Genomic DNA, 20599 nt, shown 5'->3' on the forward strand with positions numbered 1-20599 from the left:
CATATTTACAGTTCTCACACACACAGTGTTCCTGCACTAATCACCCTCTTTAAAGTCTTTCCAAAGGTCCTTCACCGCCTCCACTCCTCTCCACCGAACTCTGTCCTTTTCCTCCTGACTGCAGCTAACGAATGGAGGGAGGCGGTCCCTTTTAAGTCCACCTGGATGTGCTCCAGGTGCCTCCTGACAAGCTTCCTGCAGCACTTTCTGGTGTGGCAGAAGTGCCGCACGAGTACCCGGAAGCAATCCGGGTGTCCCTGGTAATCCTGCCGTCAGCACTTCCGCCACACCCAGGGGCCCCCTGGAGGTGACCACGGGCCCCTATAGGGTTGAGTTTCCATGCTCCATTCCCATGGCCCCCATACAAACCAGAGCAGCTGCCCTCTCGTGGTCCGGAGGAGGCGTGGTCCCTCTCCCGGTCCTTCCAGGCGTCATGGCTGGGCACCGCCCCCAGCCACCCGCCACAATATATAATCCCCAGACTTGGCAATTTTGCAGTATGCCATCCTAATATGATTGGTGATTCTACAACAATGAAGTGTGCATGTTATAAATAAATTAACTGAGTTGTTATAAGATCCAAACAAATTATATCACTTGTACTAAAAGCAGACAGATAAAGCCTGTAAACATGCTCATTTTTGTTTGAATCAACTTAAAGTAGTGGTATACATTTTCCCAAAAATATTTTTTTAAAGCTTAAAAACCTTATTTGAGTAAAGTCAACCTCAAGTATCTATATAATGACAATATACCCTAGAAAAAATTTCTGTGACTGGTGCATATACAGTGGAAGCAGAGGGTCAACACCATGCCTATTACTGTCTTGAACTAGGAGTCCTACTCTGAGAAGTATGTAAAAATGCTCACTAGAGGGGAAAATCCCCTCAAAAACCCAGACTAGACAAAAAATGGCCATGTAGAATCTTTATGGAATAAAAAATTTAATCTTCGCAACATTTTTTTTCTAATCACAATGAAGCTTTGTAGACCACAAAGGCAAAATGGAATTGCCTGTAACAAGAAGGCAATCCAAACTGAAGAAGTCCCAATACAGATTTCAACAGCAAGGTCAAAACACTGAGCAGAAAGTCAACAATTCAGAAATCCAATAAATTACAGAAGACCAAATAAACACAAGTAAACTCATAGACTTCATCACACATTCTCAATGAACCATCAGGAACTATGGAACACTCTCCAAATTTATCGGGTGGAGGGCAGTTCCTAACAATGATTGGCAGGTGGCATCTGCAAAACACATGGAACATCTTACAGACTTTAAAACATAATGAATATTGCAAATCATAAACAAAAAAAAATAGTAAGTAGGTGACAGTTCTTTTGTCAAAATCAAAATCTCACTGAGATTGCACAGGTGGTGGTGAACCAGCTGAGGGGAGGAAAGGCTGCAGGGATCTGTGGTATCCAGGGTGAACTTCTCCAGGCTGGTGGTAAGGATGTCCTCCTGGCATTACAAGTAATCTTTGCTTCCATTTGGGAGACTGGCATCATCCCAACTGACTGGAAAACAGGTCTTGTCATCCCTGTCTGGAAAGGGAAGGGTGATCGATTGGATTGCGGCAACTACAGGGGAATAATACTGCTCTTGGTGCCGGGTTTAAGGTCCTTACTAGGGTCGTCCTCAGTAGGATCCGTGATCACTTGCTCACCTACCAGCGATCGGAACAGTTTGGTTTTATGCCTAAGAGGTCTACCATCGACCAGTTTGGTTTTATGCCTAAGAGGTCTACCATCGACCGCATCCTGGCACTAAGGGTTCTCATGGAGCGCAAAAGCGAATACCGGCAGAGTTTCTTTGCAGCCTTTGTCGATTTTCGTAAAGCATTCAACTCGATTGATCGAGCTGCCCTGTGGGACATCCTGAGGGTTTGCGGGATCCCCTTGAGGTTGCTGGATATCATGGCCGGCCTGTACACTGGTACTGTGAGTGCCGTGCAGAGTGGAGGCAGAACCTCTGTGTTTTTCCCAGTTGATACTGGGGTTCGTCAGGGTCAATGCTTGTATGGACAGGGTGTTGGGCAAGGTCGTGGGGTTCAGCGGCAGTGGGGCATCTGTTGGTGAAGAAAGATTCACTGATCTTGACTTTGCTGACAATACTGTGATCTTCGCGGAGTCAATGGAGGCTCTGATCGGGGTGCTTGAGAGACTGAGGGAGGAGTATGAGTGTCTGGGCTTGCGAGTGTCCTGATAAAAACCAAAATCCAGACCTTTAATGACCTCCTGGGCACAGCCATCAGCAGTGTATCTGTTTGCGGAGAGAGTGTTGACCTCATTGAGAGGTTTACTTACCTTGGCAGTGACATTCATGTGTCTGGTGACTCTTCCTATGAAGTCAGTAGATGCATTGGGAGAGCATGGGGGGGGGGGGGTCATGAGGTCACTGGAAAGGGGTGTGTGGTGCTCCCGATATCTATGCAAAAGGACGAAGGTCCAAGTCTTTAGAGTCCTGGTGCTTCCTGTCTTGCTATATGGTTGTGTGGCATGGATGCTATCCAGTGACCCAAGACGAAGACTGGACTCCTTTGGTACTGTGTCTCTCCAGATAATCCTTTGACTTTGTGTCAAATGAGCAGTTGCTCATGAAGTCCCGAATGAGGCACATTACCTGCATTGTGAGGGAGCGTCAGTTAAAGCACTACGGCCATGTGGCGCATTTCCCCGAGGGTGATCCAGCTGGTAAGATCCTCATTGTTGGGGACCCGAGTGGCTGGACCAGGCCAAGTGGTCGCCCAAGTAACACCTGGCAGATAGAGGGTCATTTCTGGAGGTGGGACTGGACCGTGTGTCTGCCTGGGGGGTTGCCAACTGGGATCCTGAGTTGTTTCGTCGTGCGGCAACACACTGTACCAGAGCAAGCTTCCCAATTTGACTTGACAATGTCACAGCATAGAAGAAGGGTTGTGCCCACTATTACTGACTTTATGAAAGAAAAAAGGAGAAGGTGGAATGTACAAAAGCGGTGATGAAACAGCAACTATAAGAGTGGCACCTAGTCACCTGTTGCATGGCGGTACTCGGGTCCTAATTTGGATCCTGAGTTGGTTTCTCGTGTGGTGGGTGCGGCAATGCACTGTATCAGCGCGTGCTCCTAACCTCCCTCTCTCTCTCTCTCCCTCTACATGAGGAACAGATGCACTTCAAACATTGTCTGTGAGATTTGACTGTCCTAAGGCTCCGGCTCCCTGTGACTGTTTAAATGGATTGATTGCTTGATTAAAATATCCTTCACTTTCCTCTTGGAATCACACCATCAGTTCTTAAGAGTTTCGAAATTGCATTTGATTAATTAAACCCCCCTTTGTTCACTTCCTACTTTGTAAAAACAACACTAGTACTTAATCCTAATCCTTAGTGCGGGATCACCTCTCTTTCTGATCCTCCTATTTTGTCGCTGAAGCTGAGCTCAGAAGTGAGGATGATCCTGTATTAGGCACTCCCATACAGCACACATCACAAAGTTCCACCTTTATTTTAGAGCTTCTGGTTTTATTTTATCTAGGGGATGTTGCGAAGAGGTCAAAAAGCCATCATCCGATTTACAACTATCGTATACATATAGTACCGGGATACCGTTTAGATCACTTTCGGAGTAACTTGTTGGGATGCGAGTCTTCGGACGCGATAACTCAAAAATTAATCACTTAAGCCGAATGAAACTTGGCTGGAATCAGCATTGCAAAATGCAGTAAATGTATTGATTTGGAACAAAAATGCTCATAACTGTATTTGCCAATATTTAAAATCTACAAATCACAGTTTAATGTAACGAGAAATTGCGCGACAGACACTTCCGACTTCAGTACTTTAGTTACTGTGCCCGTATTTACAATTTGCCGAGGAGGACACTCTTAGTGTGTTTCATTCTCCTTCTGGTAAAGTGATGCAGTACTGATTTATCAGAGCATCCGAAACAAAAAACAGGAACGACCACCAGGCGGAAAATGAGTAAGAACTCTTTATAGTGGATCATTCGAGCGCACCGTTAGGTGATTTCAAAGAAAAACGGTAAGTGATAAAACTGTTACAAATGAACCATCCATTAATCTAAACATTTCCTAAACAATCTAGGACAGTGTCGTGGGAAAGCTGGAGCCTATCCCGGCATGCATCAGGCGCAAGGCAGGAACAACCCCTGGGCGGGGCTCCTGTCCATTGCAGTGTGAACGCGCGCACACACACATACATACACTGAGGTGACCCATTTCTGGGTTTTAAGAAAATTGACAGGTGAAGGCGTTCTAGTACGGTCCTGCCTGCCTCATGTCTGAGTTTTTGTTGGCTTTGGTTTCAGACTAAACATCGACTCTGTTATTGTAAATTTTTTTTCTCAGTATTTGAGCAGCAAAAACGATTCATTACACTGGCACCAACGTGCTGGTGCATTGGTACTGCTCATTGCGCAGGCTACAGTGACTTACTATTCATGTCTTCGAGCGCCATTGATGAGTGATTCATTAATTTTATGACCACAAGAACCAACGCAGGACTCGGTCTAGTCCATGGCCTGACACACACGCGCTCTGTCAACAAACAGCCCAAAGGGCAAATGATAGAATGTTGACTGCCACTACCCATTTGCGTTTCACTGCACCAAACGCTAACCAAAGAACATTTGTGTGTGTGTGTGTGTGTGTATATATATATATATATATATATATGTATATATATATATATATATATATATATATATATATATATATTTGACATGATCACAAATCTGCGGTTGGTTGGCACCCTGCCCTGGATTGGTTCCTGCCTTGTGCCCTGTGTTGGCTGGGATTGGCTCCAGCAGACCCCCGTGACCCTGTGTTCGGATTCAGCGGGTTGGACAATGGATGGATGGATGATCACAAATTCAGTAATTCCCAAGCCAATTTAACAACATAAAATCCGTCCATTTTAGTCCATCTTAGGATCATCAGCAGTAGCAAAGTGAGGATTCAGTCATTGATGGAACGTCAGTTCCAAAATGACAAATATAGAGAAACATTGGTGTCGCCAGTTAAAGTCGCTTAATTTGAATGATTTGAGGCAAAAACGGAATCACAGGGAGAACGTGCAAACTCCAGTCTGGCGGCGACGCAGGATTCGGAACCAGTGAGGCAGCAATATAATGATCGTCACATCTCAGTCCACTCGTTCTGGAATAAGGAAACAGTATGTCCAACCTTAAATATTAAAGGAACAAAATACGTAAAGTTATTCCAAAATCGAAAACAATAGGAACGAAAAACAGAAACACGACATTTGGTCCTTAGATTTCGCCAGCACTTTGCAATCAGTCATTAGGCCGACGAAGTAATTTTTTCACCTATTTCTTATAAATGCTGAACAAATCCAGCAAAAGCGGGAATGCGCTTTGGCACAATGTTTGCTTTGCACACCAGACTGGATCAGTTCCATGTTTTTATAAGAACATCCATCCATCCATCCATTTTCCAACCCGCTGAATCCGAACACAGGGTCACGGGGGTCTGCTGGAGCCAATCCCAGCCAACACAGGGCACAAGGCAGGGAACCAATCCTGGGCAGGGTGCCAACCCACCGCAGGACACACACAAACACACCCACACACCAAGGCCAATTTAGAATCGCCAATCCACCTAACCTGCATGTCTTTGGACTGTGGGAGGAAACCGGAGCGCCCGGAGGAAACCCACGCAGACACGGGGAGAACATGCAGGGTGGACCCGGGAATCGAACCCAGGTCCCCAGATCTCCCAACTGCGAGGCAGCAGCGCTACCCACTGCGCCACCGTGCCGCCAAGTGTTGAATGTCACTAACCTAATCCAATTTACACAGAAAAGAGGTCAAATTGACCTGCTCAATATTACGATGATAAGGTGAAGTATATATCTGGATAGACTTTTCCATATATTGACAAATATGATGTACTGGGTAAACTGGGGGGTCTAGGTATTGATCATTGAGTGCGGACGGAGCCAATCCCACCAGCACAGGGCGCAAGGCATGAAGCAGTCGGCAAATCGCCCCACTTATTAACACGCAGTACAACTTGGAACTGGCAATCAACTTAACCGGCTTGTTTATGGGCCATGGAAGGAAATACTGCGTTCAGAATTGGAGAACGTTCAAAACTCCATACAGACAACATCCGGGCTCGGAATTCGAACCTTGGGCCTTGATCCACAAACCAGCAACGGGTATCAGTGCGCAACCGTGCCTCTCTAATAATAATAATGTCTAATCATGGCTCCGAAGGAGAGTGTGTGGGGACAATATATAATACTTAGAATATATTATCGTCATCATCATCATTAGTTATTATTTTTTATTTTCAGAGCAGTGTTTAATGCACGCTGAAAGACACTTATTCCCACATTACAGATTCAGCTCTACAGATGTTGTATTATATTGTGTCTGCCCCCACAGTGAATATCAAGCCCATTTCCACAGTGTGCGTTGTAGTGCCTTAGGTGCCTTGTGCAGGGGGAGTCACTGAACAGACTAAAATTAAACTTGACGTCCCATCCGGGTTTTGTTCCTATTGCTGCAGATTAGTTTTGGCTTCCAGCGTTTCTGTATTCGATTAAGCAGGCTTGGAAAAGGAATGAATGAACGAACAAAGACAGCTGTACACATGGTGGTATGCATTATGTAACACTCTTGTGACTATGACCATATGCTTATGATTACGTTATTGTTTCGAAATACAAAATAAAGCCTACCCCCATTGTGAAATATGGTTTCCTTAAATTATAGATTAGGGGATTGTGAACGTATAATGAAATCAATAATGCTCGTGTTCATTCTCACTCGGGCAGTCATAAAAAAAATACTCAGTTTTAGATCTCTGAAGCATCGGTTTCTAGTGACATACTCGTCCTTGAGGGGGTGTAAGAGTCCTTTCCTTTTTAAGGAAATTCACGCAAACATGAGACAATACTGTACGTGTAAACTCAACAAATTGAGCCCAAGACCCCCGGGACGTGGGTACAGAATCTGGCTAGGAGACACAAACACAGTGTTAAATGAACTCTTATAGTGTTAAAGTAACCTAGGAAGTGTTCATTTGCAACCGTTTACGTGTTCAGTTAACGGTGACGTGTTCGTGTTGTACGCATTTCTAAGTAAAAGGATGTAATAATAAGCCGGACAGGTGCCGCTGCAACATCGAGATTTTAAATACAATTTAATACAAGCGTAACAAGAACATTTTTCTTAAATTATTTGTATAATACCTTGAACAGAGTATTACTACAGGTATGTATCTAATAGCTTCAGTTGATTTTTTAAAAGACTCGATTATTAAGGCGCCTCCTCTCTCGTTATTTTACAATTATTATTATTAGTAGTAATAGTACAGTATATTGCTTATTTTTTGGCTAACGCCTTCATTCAAAGAAACTTGATAGAATCGGTTACATTTCTTTTTTTTCCAATTGGAGCACAGGCAGGTCACCAAGGTTTAAACCCACAGTCTCAGGGTTTGAAGTCCAAAGTCTTTGCCACGCTGAGGAAATCCGCATTCACTTATTTTCACATGCACAATTTTTCATTTTAACCTTATATATTTAAAGCAGGGGCGGCACGGTGGCGCAGTGGTAGCGCTGCTGCCTCGCAGTTAGGAGACCCGGGTTCGCTTCCCGGGTCCACCCTGCGTGGAGTTTGCATGTTCTCCCCGTGTCTGCGTGGGTTTCCTTCCACAGTCCAAAGACATGCAGGTTAGGTGGATTGGTGATTCTAAATTGGCCCTAGTGTGTGCTTGGTGTGTGGGTGTGTTTGTGTGTGTGTGTCCTGCGGTGGGTTGGCACCCTGCCCGGGATTGGTTCCCTGCCTTGTGCCCTGTGTTGGCTGGGATTGGCTCCAACGTGACCCTGTGTTCGGATTCAGCGGGTTGGAAAATGGATGGATGGATATTTAAAGCAATTAATTTGTTTAATGATAAACGTAACATTATGAAACCCCCTGAATCCATATTTGGGGTCGCCGACAGCAGAAACCCACCTAGAAAGCACATAGATGGTACTTGAATGCCACTGGGCTATCGTGCCCAGGGGTCAGGTGCCTTCATGAAAATTAAACGGAGTTCCTGGAGCAAGGCCGCAAGTGTGGTTGATGTTAAGGATTTTGTGCCCCCTTCTGTATTGTGTTTTCTATTTTATTTAGATCGGGTCTGCATTGGCTGGTTGAGTTATTAAACCGAGATAATATTGATGGCTATAACATCTATCATTTGTAACTCTTAGAATTGCTCAGGCACTTCTGAGGCATCTTACACGTCACCACACTGCTTATTTGGCTGGGGAGATTATCAGTTTGAGCAAACTAGTGGCTGTGATTTTTCTGACTGCTTGTGTGGAAGGAAGGCAGACAAACAATGATTGTGTTATTTGCTAACTGTTGTTATTGCTGAGCTTGTTATTGTGGTGTTTTACTATATGTATGCTTTATTACTGAGTGCAGTGTGTAAAGCCTATGTTTTCCCCCAATTGAGTGCTTTTTATGTAAAGCATGCAAATCCCAAACCAAATGAATGTTGTGTAAATTAAGTAGTTGTGTTGTAGCTACTCAGCTAATATAATGAAGGTATTAGATTCTGATGGATGTCCTATAATTACAAATCAACATCTGCATGAGGTTGAGTAATATATTTTTCTGTGACATTTCTGTAGGTTGGATGCACCTTTTGGGACTCAATGTCTTGTCAGACCAAAGGGACCCATGGACTTGGCAACCATCCTTGAAGAAGCATCATTTGCAACATGTAGGAGCCAACTCTGGGCATGGTGTCTGTCCATCACATGGTGCACCCACTCACCTAGGGCAAATTTAGAACTGACACTGATCTCTAATATGGGATGAAAACCAGAATAGTGGGATGAAAGCCCACACAGATATGGCGAGAACTACATGAGTTACACACACATAAAACAACTGGGCCAGGGTTTGAATCTAATATTCTTGACCACTGACGTAGCTGTATCCATGTATCCTGTTTCTATAAACGCCTATTGCAAATTAACAGGTTTAATATCGATCAAAGCAGCACTGGATCCAAGACAGGCACCAATTCTTTTATTGTTGAGTACACGCTATGCACTCTTAAAAACAAAGGTGTCAGAGTGGTTCTTCAGAGCGATGTCATACGGGTTCCCAAAAGACCCATTAACATGAAGGTTCCAGAAAGAACATTTATTTATTTAGTTCTGTGGCTCCATACAGTGAATAACTATGAACAGATGGTAACATATTTGTGAAATAAAAATTGGTTATAATTTTAAAAGCACTCTCAATGTAGGCTATACATACAGTAACAGAGGACGCGTCCAGGCCTTCTTCGTCCGTTATCGTCCTGCTAGGTAGCTTACTATTACATTAAAGATTTTAGGTTTCTTCTACATATTAGGACGTTTTTTTAAAGCACAAACAACAAGGAAAGTCATTGTACACGGGTTGGAGGCGGAGGTTATGGGTGGGATGAAAGTGGAAAAAAAGGAGAATGTTCGAAAAACACAAACGCCACACAAACTGTCACGGCGGAACTACGGAGCAGATTGTGAGTCAGCAGCGCCACCTTACCGCCCACATTTTGGAACGGCGTTTCTATTTAGTCACTCAGGACTGTTGAACAGCTCCGCTAGGTTTTATTTTTCCTCACAGTTTGTTGAATTTGACCTCCTGAGATGTTTCCTAAGTGATCCAGAAACGACTATGACAAAAAGGTCTAAAAGTAAAATGTGCAGGGTAAAAGGAAGATGTCATCAGGACAGGTTTGTAATAGTTTAAGTAACAAGTTGTGACACTAATTGCTACAAACGTATCGTTTATATAGCCAAGCAGAACCATGACGTGTCCCATGCCGTAAGGGCTGAACCACAGACAAACTACCCTTTTGGGACATACGACATCCGGCTACCTCGACTCTTGTTGACATTTATTATTTCGGCTTCGGTGCATGCAGCGCCATTCTTGACAATTATCTGCTTGCTAGTGTGTCCCCAAACAACCTCACACCCGATCGTTTCTCGCTCTTCGTGTCGTCGGTTCTCTTCGGCTCTTCCCGGTCTAGATCGGCTCTCCCCGGTTGCATGACTGTGATTGGCTCTGCTCGGCTCGATTGGGCGGCCTGGCAGGGAACAGGGAGCGTCGCTGTAGTCGACCACGGATCCAGAGCCGATCTTAAGACCTACGGAACAGCAGCCCGGCTAGGACACGAGGGTGGCTGACAGGAGATGGTAAGAGAAAAAGCGTTACCTCCTCGTAGAGGAGGCCTCTCCTCCGAACGCTTTATGCTGGCGCCGTCGGCAGGCTGAGCAGCTTAGTCGGCGGGCTCGAGGCTGAGATGCGGCGGGGTGGCTCCTGCTGAAAGAAGAAGGAAAGGGAGAAAAAAAAGGCGACGGGAGCCGCGGATCGCGCAATCCTGTGAGCCACTGCATCCGCCTTAACGGACATCGCACCACAGAAGTATCCGTCAGGGTGGCCTGTGTTTTTGAAAACTCCTGACATGTGGGCGTCATCGTTGTATCTGGGAATGAGATCTGTTTTCAGCCCGTTCCTTGTTAAGACCCACCTGAAGCCCCTGTCGGGTGAAACCTATCTTTTTAAAAATTGCCTGAGCCCCTGAAAGAATGGACCACTTTTCAATGCACCTGCCCGGGTGGGCCTTTCGGTAATATTAAGTAGAAGCTGTGCCTTTAACAACACCTGTCAGGGTACGCCCCCATTTTTTTTGATAACTACCAGACCTGTTGGTAAGCTTCCTGTCAGGACGCGTCCCTATAAAAGCCGCTGCCCCGCTGCCTCACTAATTGAGTGCTGAAGGCTCCCGCTGCTTCGTTATCCTCATCCTTTTCAAGTCACCTTTAAAGCCTCCAGTGAGTCCGTGACTCATTAAATTACCAGTCGGGATCCCGGAGTTGGTGGCAGGATTAAGGACTACTTTTCCCAATGTTAACTGCGCCCCTCTGGTCTCCTTTTTAGGATGAACAATGAAGCCTCCTGGCACTGTAATCCTGCAGCACTGAATGGCCCGCAGTTATCCAGGTAAGTTGATTGCAAGGTGCCATTTGGCACTATCATTATCTGTAGAGGACTAGTCCCATTAGAATTGGGGAGCAGTTTACAGTTTCTGGATATCTTTCAGGTGTTTCTAGAACCCAAAGGTGAAGAGTAGTTGGTCTGTTGATCAGGACATATTGGGCAGTAGGCCAGCTATGGCAGCCTGCATTGTGGACTCTATGAGAGATGACCCTGCACCTCTGTGTCTGAGTAGGTTAGCACCTTTCTCCCCTAAATCAGATCTGCTCCTGTTGGGGCCATAGAACAGCTGCTCCAGTTTGCAGAAATTGGAGCACCCAAAAAGGTGTGGCAATGACCTAACTGCTTTTAGTGGATTCTGTTTTGCATACTGGTTACACCAGAGTTTTATTTTTTAAAGTACAGAGTGTTCTTAAAGTAGCTCCTGGTTCCATTGGGCATTGGCAACCTTTTTGCTTTAGAGTTGGCTTTTGGGAGGAAAGTTTTGGAGCCCAGACAACTCTCAGTGTTGATCCCAGTACATCTATTGAGCCAGAAAGGGATGTCCATTAAGTGAATACATCTTGACCCCTGTTTACCCAGATGGATGGTGAAAGCAGAAGGTGCCAAAGAGGGATAGTCTGCCTATCAAATTGAAAGAGTCCACTCTTACCTGCACAGTGTAACATTGAGAGGAAACCCGAGTACATCAGACAGCCGCTCTTAATTACCAGCTAGACAGCAACATGACACCTCAAATATGGAATCTGTGTGGTACATGAGAGAAACCAGCCTACTGAATGTGTGTCCTCCTAACAGTCTTTTTGTCCAGGAAGCGGCATGCTTTACTGAATCTAAACTGAGCAGGCCAGACGAGGGTGATGCCAAAACTGACCAGTTTGTAGCTAAGCCCTGGTCATCTTACATCTGCAGCTGGATAAACCAGTCTGTAGTTTCATCTGCAGCCACGTTTATTTGCTTCACGAGTGTTCTAGTAAAAGACATTTCTGGGCTGCAAGCTGTTTTTTTCTTTAGTGAGTGGAGCTCAGGGAGGAGCAGTAAAGCACAACAATCTCACAAGTCAACATGTTTGCAAGCAGCTGATCCTGTGCAACATTTTTTGTATAAATCTGTCTTACTGGAGATAGGCTTGTGATCTGCCTGCCACCAAACAAATGGCACGGAAAGAAGGTGATTGTTCATTAGCAGCCAGGCCTCAGAGATAGGCTTATATGCAACTGCAGATTATTGATGATTTTTTTCACTTGGACAGCCAGGTTGGCAGTTTCTATATATATTTGCATTTTTTTACCGCTTCTTCTTGTTGCCCGATCCTGTCCGCTGTAATCTTTTGATGTTTGATCTCGGTCTCCTAGAAAAACCTCCTTGTCTGGCGTATTCAAGTTCATGTTAATTGTCATGTGTATGTAACAGTATAAAATGCTTACTTGCATGTCCCGCCAGAATTACTGGTTACCTTCAGCCTATTCCTGCTAGAGCTTCATCATCTCATATTTCAATATGTTGCAGCTTACTTCTCTATAGGCTTGATTCTGCTGCTGCTACACCCCGTTGACAGCTGATCCTCCTGGATCTCAGCACCCTGCAGTTTTATTTACCCATTTAGCACCTGATTGTGAAAGCTTTAGCCCTCAAAGTCTTAATGCCTGCTATTTCTCCTCCTTGCTTCTCCTGGCCTACAGATTGGTGCCAGTTGTAACACTTGGTGCTTGATCCTACCAGATTTCAGCTTTAAATGTGGTTGCTTGGCCTTGTTAAATACATATCCCTTGGAGCCAAATGCCCAGCATGTTTAACAGTCTGCTTGTTCTCTTAATTAAGTCATTGTTGCCCGATCTTGTTGGATCTTTCATGTCCTTTTTAATTTTCTTCTCCGTGTCTCCTCTACCAGATTTCAATATCTGCATCTTTAAATTTTACTTTTGAAATTTAATTCTCAGTTTGCTTTCAAAGTGTCCAGTTGCTGCCCTTATTATTCATTAATGGTTTATCCTGTTAGGTCACCTTGTGTCCTGGGGAGTGATGCATAATTTTTAACAATTTTGTTTCTTGTCTTTCGCTTTTATCAGATTGCAGTGTCCTGCAGTTTTAACTTTTTTTTTTTTCTTTTTCTTCCTTAGTCTTGTTACCTTTACCCGTTGAAGTCAAATAATCATCTTGTCTCTAAGCCTGTTATCCTAGTTAATATCTTTATGGTTTAACTCTTTCAGGGCTGATGTCGACTTTTGTCAAAAGGAGGAGTTGACGATGGTAATTCACTGTTAACTGTGACAATACCAACCGTTATGTTTTAGTTGGACTCTCGTTGCTAGAAGGAAAGTTAGATTCATTGGTTTGACCGTGCGAGTAACAAGGCGCAAACAACGGCAAAAATGGCATGGACATCTAACGAGAGATCCAAGCGAATGCGTAAAGCAAAATACTCCGTGGACGACGTTCTGCCTATTCTCTCTGAACTGGACTATGACTTGTTGAGCTCAAATTTTGAAACTAGTGATCGAAAACAAATGTGAGATTCTAGCTTCAGCTGATTGGTCCCCAGGTTATCGTTGTACTGGCAATGTTTGCCAGGGAGGACTGCCACTTAACAATGATAAGAGGTAGAAACCAGATTGCAATGCACTGTGACCATGTCCCAGCCATGCAAAGACAGCCTGCCACACATTCTTGTCAAACTGGCAGCCACAGCATGTGGCAACAGACGTTTTATGTTGATTTCTGTGTGAAATGATTGCTTTTCAGAAACTGTTTTTTGGAAATACAATGATCCCTCGCTATATCGCGCTTCGCCTTTCGCGGCTTCACTCCATCATGGATTTTATATGTAAGCATATTTAAATATATATCGCGGATTTTGGGCTGGTTCGCGGATTTCTGCGGACAATGGGTCTTTTAATTTCTGGTACATGCTTCCTCAGTTGGTTTGCCCAGTTGATTTCATACAAGGGACGCTATTGGCAGATGGCTGAGAAGCTAGATTGCTTACTTTTCTCTCTCTCTTGCGCTGACTTTCTCTGATCCTGACGTATGGGGATTGAGCAGGGGGGCTGTTCGCACACCTAGACGATACGGACGCTCGTCTAAAAATGCTGAAAGATTATCTTCACGTTGCTATCTTTTGTGCAGCTGCTTAGTGAAGCGACATGCTGCACGGTGCTTCACATACTTAAAAGCTCTAAAGGGCACGTATTGATTTTTCACTCTGTTTTTCTCTGTCTCTGTCTCTCTCTCTCTCTCTCTGTCTCCCTGCTCCTGACGGAGGGGGTGTGAGCTGCCGCCTTCAACAGCTTTGTGCCGCGGTGCTTCGCATACTTAAAAGCCAAACAGCCCTATTGATTTGTTTGCTAGAGATTGTTTTCTCTATCTATGTGACATTCTGTGCTCCTGACACGCACTCCTTTGAAGAGGAAGATATGTTTGCATTCTTTTAATTGTGAGAGAGAACTGTCATCTGTCTTGTCATGGAGCACAGTTTAAACTTTTGAAAAAGAGACAAATGTTTGTTTGCAGTGTTTGAATAACGTTCCTGTCTCTCTACAACCTTCTGTGTTTCTGCGCAAATCTGTGACCCAAGCATGACAATATAAAAATAACCATATAAACATATGGTTTCTACTTCGCGGATTTTCTTATTTCGCAGGTGGCTCTGGAACGCAACCCCCGCGATGGAGGAGGAATTACTGTAATATATAGCCCTCAAAGAGTTAATCCTGGTAGGTCTCTTCAGGAACTCTATGTCATTTTGGCTTTTACACTTTGTGCCTGATCCTGCCAGATTTCAGTACCCTGCTGGTTTAACTTTACTAATTTTTCCTTTTTAACTTTACCCCTTGAAAGTTGATCTTGTCAGATGTACAGTACCTCACTCTCCGTTTTATCATCTTTGTATCTGATCCAGACCGGTTTGCTGTTTTGGGCTTGATCAGTCTAGTTCTTATTGACCAACAGTTTTATTAATTAACTATATACTTGTCGAAGACGGGTAATTGAATAAATTTAAAAGTATTTGATATCTCTTGCCTTATGTGTACTTGAATTTCCCTCGGGATCAATAAAGTGTCCATTTATCGTCTCTCGGCATCCCTCCTACACCTTTTCCTCGGTATCTTCATGTGTCTCAACCGGTTTTGCCCAGCGGTTTCATTCTCAATCGTGTTCCCTTAAAGTCTGCTTCTCAGATGCTGTCATTTCTGTTATCTGCTTTTTGACCACCATTAATGGTAAACCGGCCCCCATTAACCTCTGTGGGGGGGGGGGGGGGGGGAATCATTCATAATCTTGTGAAAACTTCCTGGCAACACTCCCAGTATTCCTCCTATGCCTCAATATCCTTGTGTGTGTGTCATCCTCTTTTGCCCAGCACTTCCTTTCTCGATTTGTGTTTGACTGAGCATCTGATGTGAAAGTCACCAAATTGGCCAATCGGATTGCTCAAAGGGACTGGACACACCCAAACACACACCCAGACAGTAGCGTTTTATTATATAGTCGATTTGTGTTTCTAACAAGTGACCTGATTCAGAAAGATCTGTGTTTTGCATTTTTAGTTAATACTTAATCCTTCCAGGTCTGACGCTCGAACCACATTTTTTTACTGAATGTTACATCTATGTCATGCAGGTTTCTCATCTTTTTATATTTCTTTGCCCTGGTACTTTTCCCTTTGGTCTTGATTCTCCTTGGTTACTTCTTATTGCCTAACCCATGAAGGCCTCCTTTTTTGGTCCCGATTCTCCCAGAAATTTACCACATAGGCCCCTGAGCCTGCTTATCCCAACAGCTTTACATTTTGCAGTACAATGCCCTGCTTGTTTTCAGACTGATCTGTTTGTTCTCTGACTTTATTCACCATCGCTCGATCCTGCTAGATTAGTACCTGATTCTGAAACTTTGTTGATCTGTTGTCTCCGCGTTACTCCTTGGAAGCTAATCAAGTCAGATATTCTTTTTCCTTCAGTTTTATCTTCTTCACATTCATTTTAGAGTGTTTTGCGGTTTGATTCCTGATCATACTTATTCATGTGGTCTACAACCTTATTCCTGATAATTTTATATCCTCTTTGTGCCAAATGGGTTTGGATCCTAGTGGCCTGATTTGGAAAGAACTGTGTGTCCTGCACCTTTTAGTTAACCCTTCTTCTTTGATCCTGCCTGGTCTGTTCTTGTTGCCGTTCATGATCTGCTTGCTTTACTCCTTATTCAGCCAGGTCTGTGTCGTTCTGCTTAATTCCCCCGTCACATGATCCTTGTAGATTTCATTATCCTGCAGATTACTTCCCTTGGCACCTCATCCTGGCAGCTTTTTGTTCTTCCGCCTGACCCTACCCAGCTGTATGTTTGCATTTTTTTCCCTCCCTTCTTGGTACTTGATCCTGCCATCTTTGTGTTCTGATGCCTGGTTCTGGCAGACCTTCAATGGCATCAGATAGATTTAACCCCTTGGTGCCAGGTTTTGGTGTCCTGACCGTTGTTTGATCATGTCAGGTTTCAGCCTTTGTGCTTTATCTCCTTTATCCCCCTCAGATCTTTGCCATGAACACTTTGATGAAAGCCCCCCGTTTCATTTGAGGTTGCTCAACACCAATCACTGAAGATATAATTTGTGTGGATTCCTTTGGTTCCATTTTCACTATCCAATTCCAGGGCTCATTTTGTAGTGCCTTAAATTGCAATAGGGATACTATACTCTCTAATATTTATTATTCTCCTTATTCTGTTTGTCTGTTGACAAAAATGTCCAGGTATGTGTTGAGGTAAGGTGGTTATACCTGTCTATCATGACACCAGAGGGTGGTGACATCTTGCATGTTGGTTAGAACTATGGAAGTAAGAAATTCACTGTATCTTGACAATAATGACCCTATAAACATTTGTATGTAGTCACTGGAATCTGATTATTTTCTAGTGACTTGTGTGACCTAATGGTGTCTTTTGATGGCTGCCAATACAACAGGCCTGAGGCACTTTATTGTAGTGCCATGTTCCATTACCTCGCATTAATGCATTTCCCAGCTGGAGATGTGGGCCTGATCATTTTATTAAATAAACCAACATCTTGTAAGGAACAGCCCGGACACAGACAGGTAGACAAGATGGTTTCACCACACACACACGTTTATTATTCATATTTACAGTGCACAAACCCAGTGCCGCAGCACCAATCACCCTTTAAGTCCTTGGCCACACAACACAATGCCTTTTAGTCTCTGGTCCGCCACCACTCCTCTCCTCTGAGCTCCGTCCTTCTTCCACCCGACTCTTGCCAATGACTGAAGGGAGGCGGCCCCTTTTATACACCCCGAATGGACTCCAGGTGCATCCTGAGGAGCTTCTGTAGCCACACCCCATGTGGTGGAAGCTCTGATGGTTTATCCGGAAGTCCTCCGGGTGTCCCCAATCCTCTTTCCGGGTGTGGTGGAAGTGCTGAGGTCCAGGGCTCCCAATGCATCGGGGCGCCCCCTGGCGGTGACCACGGGCCCCTACAGGGTTGAGCTTCCAAGCTCTGTACCCATGGCCCCCAAAGCAACCAGGGCAGACTCGTGTTCTGGAGGAGGCACAAGCCCTCCTCCGGTCCTCCTGGGCATCCCGGCTGGGGTTCATGTTCCGGCACCCTGGAACTCTTATTCGGCACCCTCTCCGAGGTCTTCGCGCCCCCTCATGTTCTGGAGGAGGCACAAGCCCTCCTCCAGTCCTCCTGGGCATCCCGGCCGGGCATGAACCCCAGCCGGGTACCACAATCTGTAAGACTGAAATTGGCAAAGTACAGTCATGTGGAAAATAAGTGCACCCCATGGAAATTGTTGACTTTTATATCACATTTGAACAGGCAAACATTAGATCTTCTTGCAAACTGTGTCTACAAGGTGATATGCTTGCAAAATTGACATGATTTATTCATTCTTATCTAAATTAACAAAAATTCTGATTTGTCGTGTGGAAATAGTAAATCCACTCCTACATTTATTACCACTTTCAATCCATAATAGTAGAATCAGATTATGTGCCAGTGTTTAGAACATTCTTTGGGAGTATGTGGATACCCCCTGTCTTACTTATACCACAGATATAGGGGGGCTGGTATTCACTTTTTAAATGACATGTGTGGTATCCTCATACCAAGATCAAAATAGCTCTCTAGGGCCCTCAGAAAAAAGGTTGTGGATGCCTGTGAGTCTGGCAAGAGATTTAAAAATATCACCAAATTACTTGAAATCAATCATTCCACTGTATGGAGAATCCTCTCCAAATGGTGTAGATTTCAAGACTGCTAACTTGCACAGGGCTGGCTGGTCCAGCAAATTCAGGTCAAGAGCTGACTGTTTGACACTAAAAGAAGTCTCCAAGTACCCCCAAATTTCCCTGTGGGATCTGCAGGTAACTCTTGCAACAGTTGTAGTCAAAGTGCATGCATCTACACAATTAGAAAGAGGTCACACACATTTGACCTCCATCAAGGTGCTTTGCTGTCCAAAAACAACGTTGGAGCAAGCCTGCAATTTGCTATTGAACGTTAAGTCAAAGACCAGGCCTTCTGGATCAATGTGGTCTGGACAGAAGAATCAAAGAAAAGAGTTGTTTGGCCACAATAATAGTATGTTTTGTACAATTCAAAGACAGGGTGAGGTTGCTCTCCTGAAATGCTAAGTGTGAAGGTGTTGGAAATGTTCTACTTTGGGCTTATTCCGCCTGCTCAGGGTCTGGGCAGCTTGCAGTTATCAAGCCGTTTATGAATTCTGCTTCATATCTGTGTGCTAGAGGACAATGTGAGGCCATCTGTCCAAAAGTTGGAAGGTTGAACCAGAAATGGACCTTTCAAAACAAAGCTGATCTGAGGCACACTAGTAAATCCACCAAGGAGTGGCTCATTAAGAAGACATGGAAGGTTATGGACTGGCCTGGTCAAAGCCCAAATTTGAATCCCATTGAAATGTTGTGGTGGGATTTGATACGTGCAGTACATGCAAGAAACCCCACAAACCTCTTGAAACTGAAGGAATAGTCAAAACAATTCACTGAATCGAATTTAGAGACTGGTGTGCAGTCATTTTTGCTAAAGGGGGTAATACCAGCTTCTGTGGCCAAGGGTGGAGTTACTTTTTACCCAGTAGAACATTGCATTTGACATTTTTTGTTGAATAAATGATTAAAATGGCATTGTTTAAATATATCACCTTTATCTGTAAGCAACGCTCGCATGAATATCTACTGTTTGCCTGTTCAGATATTTTCAAAAAGTCAATTTCCATGAGGAGGTGTACTTCATTTATCACATGCATGTTCCTTGTTTGATTAACAAATGCATGTCACCAATTAATCCTTTGCCTCAATGGTGTGCGATTGTTGTGAGTTACAAGTGTGCAGTATTCGAATTTCACATCCCATTTGTCAACCAGCAGCCAATCTATGTGGGAAATCTAGAACAAGCACCAACCATTCAACCCCTAGAGACACCCCAATAGAGTTATGTGGCACAGCTTTCAAGTCAGACAATGTTATTTGGCACAAAAGGCAGTTGGGATACAGTAGCCAACAAAGTGTCACAATCCAGTTTGTTATAGCTGACATGCTATAAACTGTGTCGTGACTGGTACTTCAGATTCAGGCAGTTGGCATCATTTTCGTATGGCCTGCAGACTGAAGTGCAGAACTGTGTCTACGGTGATTATAGGCTTGGTTGGTCAGGCTAGCGATGCTCCTGAGGGAAGGAAGTAGAAAGGTGTGGAAGGAAAGGAGCTGTGACACTGTAGGTTGGCTGCATGCTTCCGGTTGCATCCTGGGAGCCTCTTGAACCTACCACACTCTGTAACGTAACCAAGGAACGAGCCGAGCAAACCAGGACACTCCCAAAGCAAGGGGTAGGTGCATAGGGGAAATAGTTGTTTTTTTTTAAATTTATTTATTTATTTTTTTTATTACAAGCATAAACCAAACAGTGACCAAAGTGCAGTGCAGTCTTCAATAAATAAATAAAGCCTAAAAAAAGGTGACTGACTGACTGTTAAAAAATCCAAATTAAAAACGAGAGCCATCGGGTCCTTCATAATCTGTCAGACGAGCCCAGCCCAACTCCATCTTCATCTTCCTGGTTCTCCCATTGCTCGCTCAGCCAGTGGAGACACTAGCAGCTGTGGTCCTTACCACCTGACCTCCGTCTTCACTCCCTCCAAGCGACGCTGGCCAGTTGTCCTGCCTTCTTTCTTCTCATACCCCTGGGGTAGGACTCACGCTTGATCACCCCCACTCCTTGAGAAATAATCTGTAGGGATGATCCGCCCCTAGAGCATCGATCCTTAGCTCCTTCGTGGGGGGCCATCAACCATGCTGTCTCTCACACACAATCTGGCTGACTCGTCCTGGTTTTCCTCCTGATGCTGTTCTCACAGCCTCTCTGCTCCTTCTTCGTTTTTCTTTCTGCCTGATCTTCCTCGTTTCTCATGCCAGCTCTCCCATTATGCCTCCGTGGCCACAGCACCTCAATTGCGAGGTGCGGAAAGCCAGGGAAGCAATTAAGATGGAGCACGCCTGCATATATGGGTGTGTTCTATCACAATCACCACACCAACCTCCCACAGC

The 20599-nt window shown here is 44.4% G+C and overlaps 1 protein-coding gene across 3 annotated transcripts in view; it reads left to right on the forward strand.

Annotated features, from left to right (window-relative positions):
- Nucleotides 1-9595: 9595 nt before the first annotated feature.
- Nucleotides 9596-20599, forward strand: part of tex2 (testis expressed 2) — a 67055-nt gene continuing 56051 nt past the window's right edge. The window contains exons 1-2 of one of the 3 annotated variants that reach the window (XM_028818937.2): nucleotides 9596-9759; nucleotides 10970-11032. The gene's annotated coding sequence lies outside the window, so the exon portion shown is untranslated. Of the gene's footprint in view, nucleotides 9760-10029; nucleotides 10225-10321; nucleotides 10864-10969; nucleotides 11033-20599 lie in introns of those variants that run through there. The other 2 variants (XM_028818935.2, XM_051919010.1) reach the window with 2 other exon arrangements.

The sequence above is a fragment of the Erpetoichthys calabaricus genome, chromosome 14 (genome assembly GCF_900747795.2).
Source record: "Erpetoichthys calabaricus chromosome 14, fErpCal1.3, whole genome shotgun sequence".
NCBI classification, from domain to species: Eukaryota; Metazoa; Chordata; class Cladistia; order Polypteriformes; family Polypteridae; genus Erpetoichthys; species Erpetoichthys calabaricus.